At 41.4% G+C, this 9,512-nt stretch overlaps 1 pseudogene; it reads right to left on the minus strand.

The window, feature by feature from the left end:
* Positions 1-2,163: 2,163 nt before the first annotated feature.
* On the minus strand, positions 2,164-8,993 carry LOC114046505 (annotated as a pseudogene).
* Between the last annotated feature and the right edge of the window lie 519 nt (positions 8,994-9,512).

Genomic DNA, 9,512 nt, shown 5'->3' on the forward strand with positions numbered 1-9,512 from the left:
CTTTCTTTCTTCCTTCCTTCCTTCCTTCCTTCCTTCCTTCCTTCCTTCCTTCCTTCCTTCCTTCCTTTCTCCCTTTCTCTCTTTCTTTCCCCCTTTCTCTCTTTCTCTCTTCCCTTCTCTCCTCTCTTCCTTTTTTTTCATTTTTGGTGGCTCACATACTCCCTCAAGTGGTAACTCTCTGTAAATGCAAGAAAAGATTTATTCAGACTACCTTGTTAGAAGGGTGTGAAAGAATACTTTTGTATGGACCCTTTGTTGCTTCTGTTTCTGGCCTTTTGTTGGTTGTGCAGGTCTTCTGTCAAGGGATCTATTATTATTCCAAATGCCTAGGAATGAATATGGTGAATACAAATACTTGATACACAGGGCTCAGAGGAGAAAAAGAACTGAGTTCAATGTTAGGTTCTGTGACCACTCACTTATGTAAGTATATACCTTGGGCAAGTCACTTCACTTTTTTGAAACTTTCTTATTTGCAAATGAAGGATGATAAAATTTTTACTACCTACCTCTATGGTAACCTTTAAAAATTTTTTTTAAAAAAGCATTTTGTAGGCTGTAAAGTACTGTTTAAATGCATGTTGTTATTAGTAAATCTTCTCTCACTTTTCTTTTCTCCAGACTAACTTCTCCCACTTTCATTGATTTTCCTCATAGGTTGTTTGTTGTTGTTGTGACCCCGTTTGGGGTTTTCTTGGCAGAGATGCTGGAGTGATTTGCCATTTCCTTCTCCAGTTCATTTTACGGATGAGGAAGCTGAGACAAACAGGATAAAGAGATTTGCCCAGGGTCACACAGCTAGTAATGTCTGAGTCTGGATCTGAACGCAGGTTTTCCTGACTCCAGGCCCCACACTATCCATTGTGCCATCTAGCTGCCTTTGTAAGGCCTATTCCTAATAATTGACTGACTCTAAGCTCGCTGAAGACAGGTTCAACATTTTGTCTCACCTTTGTACCTCCCCCAGTGCTCTGTATACAATATGTCCTTGAGAAACATCTATTGGTTCTATTCAAGCATTTATTGAATAACTGCCATATTCAAAGCACAAAGCTAGGCAAATGACATAAAATGATTGTCACCACTCTTTATGCAGCTAGGTGGCACAGTGGATAGAGTACAAAGCTTGGAGTCAGGAAGACCTGAATTTAAATCTGTCCTCAAACACCTACTAGGTGTGTGACCCTGGGCAAGTCACTTAACAAAGATAATAATAGCACCTACCTGGAAGATTTGTTGTGAGGATCAAAGGAGATAATAATTGTTAAGTATTTAACACAGTGCCTAGCACATAGGAAACACTCTATAAATGTTATCTATCATTATCTCATTATTATTGTTTAGGAGCTAGTATTTTACTGAGAGGATACACATTCACAGATAATTAAATATAGAGTATGTATAAAATAATACAAAGTGATTTCAAGAGGGAGAGAATGCTTCTGTCTAGAGATCAGGAAAGGCCTCCTGTAGGAATGGCACCTGAGGCCATGTTTGAAGGAAGCTGGCATTCTAAGAAGGGGAAGCAAATTAAATTGAATTCCCAATGCTTCTGTTACTTTCAATGCTCTCTTCCAAAATCTTTTTCTAACCTCCATAGCATTACTAAAAACAAAAAAAAATTGGTTTTCTCTTGAAAAACCAAAAAGGGAAGAGGTAAGGGGCAGCAAAACCAAACAAGACTACTTCTAAGAAAAGTTGCTTCTCATACAAATAGAGTTCATGAAAGCCACTTTCCACCTAGACAGACGACATCCTCTTCTCCATTTTCAGCTTCCTTGAGTACATTATGACTAATTTCAATTAAACTCTTGGCACCAATATCTTGCTAGGAGTGCTGGATACTAGAAATCAAGTAAGGAATGAACTCATAGATTGACCTTTCAGCCTACATAGCCCCAGAGTCCAGGGGTGGGGAACCTGTAGCCTAGAGGCCATATGTGACCTCTAGGTCCTCAAGTGAGGCACTTTGACTGAATCCAAACAAATTTGTTCTGTGAACTCACTGAAATAGTAGTTTTTCGTGCCTATGTTTTTGTCTATGTCTCATCCTCCTGTATTTCTTTATCTGGCTCCCATAGGGAGAAGAATTCATGTGGGGCCTCAACAGAAAACCTATTGTCATTGTGGAACCTCCAAGGATGAAGGCTGTAGCAATGTTACTCACCTTTTGGATGCTTCTGTTATCAATGATTGGGACCCTGCAGCACTGTGACTATTTATTCTGAGAGCTTGTATACAGCTATCATCTAGGGCTGTGAGCACTCCCTGCAAAAGACAAATGGAGTAGCTGCCCATGCGAACCACAGGGTGTCCATCAATGTGTTTTTTTCTCCTGGACAGTTGTCGCTACATTGCCACCAATAACCAGATGTGGTGTTTTTCTCTTTGATATACTTGATCATGTTAATTTGGAAGGTAGAACTTCCTTGAGAAGAGTCTAACACAACCACATCATTACCAGCTTGGTCAAACCAATATTGATCATCCTTATGAATGGCAATGGCTACCCTACACAGCAGCTGTCCTTGGCATTCTTAGATATCAGTGAGTAGTGCTGGTTCTGCACATCCACGGAGGCAATGATGGCCACTAGTTTATCATTCTTTTTCAAAACAGGCAGCTTTCCCTCCTTGCTCCACTGTAGGATTTCACTGGATTCCTTTAGTGTGATTCCTGCATGAGCCACTGCCAGATCCTCCCTCTTCATCATGATACTGCCCAGGAAGCAGCTACCTTCCTCCTCCTTAAGAAAGCTGATGTCATGAGAGGAGGTGATGCCATTAGGTGGACTCCCCTATATCACACATATATCATATGTGATAGAGATTCTGCAGATGCCATGCTTTGACTTGGCTTCAACCGTGTCTCTGACTAAATCTTTAGGGCTCAGGACCACAGAGTCAGTGATAAAGCCTTGTTTCTATTTCTTTCTTTTCTGTACTTGGTTGGCCTGGAATTTTGGAGTGCAGTTGTGATGTAAAAAGCCAATACCTCCTTTGGGTTCCATGGCCATGGCCATCCCAGGCTGGGTGATTGTCCATTGGGGATGCAACAACTGGAGATTTTATAGTTATCTTCTTAGTCAGTGGTGAAATTGGGTCTACTTGATCTGCAGTGAAGTCAATATAGCTGGAGGCTTAGAAAGTCATTGTAAATGAGCCCATCCCCACAGTTGATGAGCAGCTGACCAGGAGCCAATCATTGGAACTTAACAAGCACCTCCACTGATCAGACATGCTGGAGGAAATGAACCAGATGGGAGGGACAGAGGTCAGGTCTCATGCTTTTTTTGTAGAGTTTACCATGTTTAAGTTATAGCAGCTTCAGACACAAGTCAGTTACTTGACTAAGATATTTTTAATGTCTACTCAAGTGTAACCCTTCTTTCTTGGTGGAGATGAAGGCCTGCTATCCATGAAAGGCAGGGCAGAATTAGCAAAAGGTGAGAACTTTAGTTCTTGGCCAGTTTCCCTTTGGGTACTCAAGCTTCAAGTCTTCCTAGAGCGATTCAGCTTTGAAAGAGAGAAAAAAAAATGGAATAGGCCAATCCCACCTTAGGTTGCTGAAGGAAAAGACTCTGGGAAGACCTGAGTAGTCAACATCATAAAGGAAGAATAGACATCTCTAGTCTCTTTGTTGCTGTGTAGGGGTCTTGGGAACCCTAACATGCAAAGGCAAAGGGTATAGATCTGCGTTGAAAGAATTTGACCACTCAAGCCTTCTTTCAGTCAGAGACAAAGTTTGTTGTGTCCCCAACAGAAGTGGGTGAGAGTTTAAGAATTTGGTAGGGACAAGATTATGGAAAGATTTGGATGGGATCATGGGGTAGCCTAAGAGAAGAGGACTGAAGAAGACTATCTGCTCTCTTAAGCCTAGGATGATACAAAAGTAACAGAGAAGGGGTCTAGATGGCATTAAGAGGTAGGAAGTAACCTGGGGTGCTCTGAGAGGTTACAGAGAAAGGAGGGTTGGACTGAGTAGGGACCAAAATGAAAAGACTGTTGAAAGGATTATTGAGTATCTAGGTGGGGATGTGTGGGAAAATTCAGGAGCTGGGTTGCATTTTAGGTGTCCAAGTCCCACACTCCATCATCTTCTTCCCTGACCTTTCTCAAAGAGAGACTTTCATTCCTGCCAGGAGGGGAAGCTGGAGTTTGGGAGTACAGGCTACCATTCTGTTCTCAGAGAGAGAAGAGGACTGAAGAAGACTATCTGCTCTCTTAAATATTATTAATCTAGGGGATATGATTGGATTTCACCTAACTTTTAATCACTTTGTCATTTTGAGGGAAAGAGAGAATCCAAACTCTGCATTTGGGGCAGTGGATAGAATACTGAGTCTAGAGTCAGAAAGATTCCTTTTCCTGAGTTCAGATCTGGCTTCAGACTTAATAGCTGTGTGACCCTAGGCAAGTCACTTCCCCTGTTTGCCTCAGTTTCCTCATCTGTAAAATGAGCTGGAGAAGGAAATGGCAAACCACTCCAGTATCTTTGCCAAGAAAACCCTAAATGGGGTCACAAAGAATTGCACACAACTGAAAAACAACTGAACAACAAACCTCTATATCCAAGGCTTGACCCATTTCCCACCCGATACCACTTCCACAATGAACATACATAGCAAATAACAAAGAAGCCCATTTATCTAAATCACAGCAAAACAGAAATCAGAGAAGGCATTCATAGGAGAATATACACCAGACAATACAGAATGAAGGAGCTCTCCCATTGGAGCAAGATAACTCATCTCAACCAAAAGAGAATGACCTGGATCTCACCCAAGAGGACTACTCCCCAAAGTCTCTAGAGTAGCAAGCTGGGAATAGGAACATGATGTCCCTTGCCATATGTGGTCCCTCTCTCCACTTGGGAAATGTGTCCATAGGAATATTTTGGTTGCTTGTATTTTGTAGGATATTTTGGGGCTTGGGGGGCTAATTTTTTTCCCCCACAAAAGCTGGGACAATTTACTTTCTGTCCTGTGCTGCTTCAGTAAGTTTTCTCTGAATCAGCTTACTGTGTTTCCAATGGAGCTTCTTGGCTAACCTTTAAACCCAAATCACTCTGACTTTCATTGAATGGTCAATAATAGTTCCTCAGCCAAAGCCTCTATGGATCTTTGTTTAGGTTTTGTTGGCTTAGAATAAGTGTAAGTAGCAATTGTTTTCTGTTCTGGTGAGAAAACTTGACAGTCTTCTCCCTTCCAGACTGATATTTTTGTAGTAATGTATTGGACATCTTTGGCCTCAATTCTTACCTAGCCCTTAGTTATTGAATGGGTTAGACAAACTGGGGTCTGGGAAAAGACCTTAATTCAGAAAGGTTTTTTAGGATTTCCTTGTGACTAGGTTTATTTCTGAAGTGAGATTTTGTCTTCCCATTCTGGAAAACACTTTCATTTGCATTTTATTTTATTTTTCTTTTCATAGGAAGTGAATTATTTTTAGAGCCATAATTTTGTTTTTTCCTGGCTATATCCTAGAATGTTTTTTCAATGAAATTTTATTATTTAAAAAAAATTGGGGAGGGGGTGAGCAGGTAGGTGGCACAGTGGATAGAGCACTGGCCTTGGAGTCAGGAGGACCTGAGTTCAAATCCATCTTAACCCAGACCCTTGAAACTAGCTGTGTGACCCTGGGCAAGTCACTTAACCCCAACTGCCTCACAAAAAAATCCAAACCAAACCAAAACAAAACAAAACAAAAATTGAGGTGTAACAAGTTTATCCTGGCTTTGCTGCATCCTACTGTTAAACAATTGCTGCATTTATTGATAACAGGTATTCCTTTAAAGTCCAAATGCTACTAAATGTGTATAATTACTCTCTATATGTTGATATGTGAGAAAGTCATTGGTGCTATTTTCATGATTGGAATTAATGTCTTTTGCTGTAATATTGAAGAGGCTAGAGGTGCCGACAGTTTAGGGGTGCTGGAACCTGGAGAATGCCAAGACAGAGTTGCCTGGAATGAATTCACACACTTAGGCTGTCTTTCCATCAAGAGGCAGTTTATTGCACGCCAATAGTAGCAGGTGAAGTTCTTTTGGGGAACTCGCGACTAAATGGGTGTGAATCTAAAACCTCTATAGAAAAGAGGCAGGGAAAAGAATAATTAGGTAATGCAAGGGCTCCAGGTGTCTTGGGAACCGGCATCAGTGATCTATGGATGGGAAAATGTAGGAAGTTTTGCAGAGACAATTTTGTTGATACCAGACATTAAGGGAGAAAAGACAAATTTTTTGTTTAGTTGCCAGAGGCATGGACCTTGGGGATCTTGCACAAGGGAGAGTCCTTGGGCCAGCCAGGGACAAAAATCCTTGGGCCAGACACCCCTGCATCTGTTCTGATAAGAGAATGTGTTCTGCAGCAAGGGAAAATTTTCTCACTGGACAGGGACCTATTGAGAGATTGGGAAGCTTCCAGAAACATGATCTCAGGGCTTTTTGGGGTACAGGTCCCACCACCCCATCAATACAATTATTAAGCACAGTTTGTTAATCCAATAGGCCAGTATTGATGTAATACCATACATTTGTTACCATTAATATTTGTGTATTGATGTGGGCTCGCATGGAGAAATCTCTAGAAAAGATGAAAACTAAGATACTTGAGTAATACTCTTTTGCTTTCTCAACTGAAAAGCACAGAGGTCTCCTAATACCAGGAACACACCTGGTCAAAGAAAAACCCTTGTGAACTATTAAATGGAAGAAACCCTAGGCCCCAAAAGGGGGAACCTGGAATGAACCAGAGTCTAATCACAGTTTACACAGATTATAAATGCATTTATTGCCTGACAAGGAAAAGCTTGCAAACTGGAACAGTGTCAGTGTTATGTGACATGTTCAAAGTCTAGTTGGAAAGAGTGAAATATTTATACTTTTTTTGAACAAAGAAAGGAGAAAAGGTGGGAATTTGGACAGATCTTAGGCAGGAATCCTCAGGGAACCAGGGAAATGAGGAATTCCAGGTTGTTTTCTGTTCTGGTGAGAAAACTTGAGGGTCTTCCCTCTCTCAGATCGTTTATTATTTTTGTGGTAATATATTAGGCCTCTTTGGCCTCAATTCTTACCTAGCCCTTAGTTATTGAATGGGTTAGACAAACTGAGGTCTGGGAAAAGACCTTAATTTAGAAAGGTTTTTTAGGATTTCCTTGTACTAGGTTTGTTTCTGAAGTGGGATTTTGTCTTCCCATGCTGGAAAACACTTTTGTTGCCTGGAACAAATTCACACACTCAGGCTGCCTTTCAATCAAGAGGCAGTTTATTGTAAGGCTAATAGTAGCGGGAGAAGTTCCTTTGGGGAACTTGCACGGGATTTTTGTCTGAGAGCTCCATAACCAACAGTTAAATGAGTCTCTGAAGATAGGGGTATCTCCTGTGTCTATAAACCACCATATGGCTCAGGGTCTGCTTCAAAGCTTGGCTTCAGAGTTGCTGATTTTCTGCATGTACATCTAGGTTTACTCTCAGTCACCACAAAATTTTGCTGCTATGTCAGGCCGCTCTGCAGCATAGCTAATACAGCCAGTCCTCATACAGTTCTTCTGGTTACTTGGATAATTGGGGCGGGGTGGAGGGTGGTTCCAAGGAAATCAAGGTAGCCATTTTCACAACCCAAACCTTAAGAATTAGGACATTTTAAGGATATTGGGCTGCAAAGTGAAAGGATTAGAAGAAAGTACAATTAAGGCCGCTCATGATAAGGCAGGTAAGATAACTCAGGAAATTTTTCTACTCCGGCCTGAGGATTTCGACCACGGAGATATACCTGAAGAACTAACAGGAAATCATTTCTGGGAATTTCAAACTTGTTCACTCTCTCAGGACGAGGAACTGCTTAAAGATGTAGAAGCCCTGCTAATCAAAGGAACATTCCTGCAGAGGCTGAGTTATAATAATACCCAAGAACTCTACTCCATCTCTGAGTTAGGCAGAGGCTTTTCCCTCTGTGGTATACACATACTATAGGCCCCAATTATCATTTTCTCTGGACATGAACCTTGGTCCCTGTAGGGTCTGGAATTCCCCCACCTAGGGAACTCTGTACCTCTCTCCCAAACAGTGGGGCAAGTTTGATGCCAAAGGAAGAGGCCAAAGAGCTCCAGATTGATTATAGTTAGTAGTTTAATCAATTGGATACTTACGTTGGGGCAGTATGATGGATCCCTGCCAAGAGTTTGATAGTCATCAGTCTGGAGTGATAGCTAGATTACAGGTTGGATTAGCACAAAGATTCCAGGAAAGCCCAGTAGTAATTATGGAAATCAGGCAAAGGGAGGAGGGGCTATAGAGTATATCAATACTGATTGGTGGATATTTTTGGTTTTCTGCTTAGCAATGAGCTCATTTCCAAGCTTGGGCATTAAGCCAGGACTGTTGGGTAAACGCCCAAACATAAGATTGTGTACTGGTCACATACTGGTCATGAACTGGTCACTGTGTCCGTGTTATTGCCTGGTCATATTATCTGAGTTATGATTCAGTGTCTGAATTATGATTTTAACAGTTCACCGTGGCTAGGCTTCCACCTTACACAGTTTAAGTTATGGCTTTCACTTCTTACTGTGTTTTATGGTTTTTCACCTATAGGGACCCCACAATGTCCCAGAAGAGCAGTTCTGGGAAACTTGAGTTGGATAGGTAAGACCGCCTAGGACAGTGGAATGCCCCTGAGGCTGACAAAGTGACAAGACTTGTCATATAGCCCAAGGAGGATAGCTGCCAAGGCAGTAGATATCCTTCTAGAGATAAGGCTGAATGTTACCTGGCTAGAGTGTATACAAACTTTAGCTCACATGTCTGAAGGGAAGGATTAGAAGACCCCTACACTGATTTTTCTCTAATACTGTGTGGCAAGGAGAAAAGTCTATTGAATTCCTCCTTAGAATGGAGCAATACATGCAGAGACTGATACAGATGTGGATCCTGAGAATGAAGGGAAAATTACACCAGAGAGACTGTTCTAGGGATTGGTACATGGCCCGCATACAGCTGATTATGATCAGATCTATGCAGACACAGAAATCATTCCCAATAATGGCTGAGATGAGACAGGTACTCCTGAGTTTTCAAGGATCAATATAATCCACAGAGTTCAGCTTTAGCAGCCTCCAACCTGTTTCTCATTGTGGGCCCTGGGAGCGATGCAGGACAACAGCACCACCAGTCTGGGCGTTAGTGACAGAACCTCAGACTATCAGGTAAGAGATGGTACATAACCAATCTCATTCTCCTTGGAGAGGTAGAGGGCCAAGGAAATGGAGGGCACACAGTACTGCTGTAATACCACTTCCATCAGGTAATTTTCAGATCTATTTTTTGTTACGATTGTGAATTAGATGGATATACTTTAGCATAGATAATGTAACTTTTATCATGAAGAAGTTAAAAATCTTTTATTTATTTATTTTTATTTTATTTTATTTTTAGTTAATCTTTTGATCCGACTTTGGGAAACTGGAGCAGGACCAGGAAAGGATGTTCCTTTGGGTCCCCAAGGACAGTCA

Source organism: Vombatus ursinus, unplaced genomic scaffold (genome assembly GCF_900497805.2).
Source record: "Vombatus ursinus unplaced genomic scaffold, bare-nosed wombat genome assembly UNPS02014784.1, whole genome shotgun sequence".
Classification (NCBI taxonomy): domain Eukaryota; kingdom Metazoa; phylum Chordata; class Mammalia; order Diprotodontia; family Vombatidae; genus Vombatus; species Vombatus ursinus.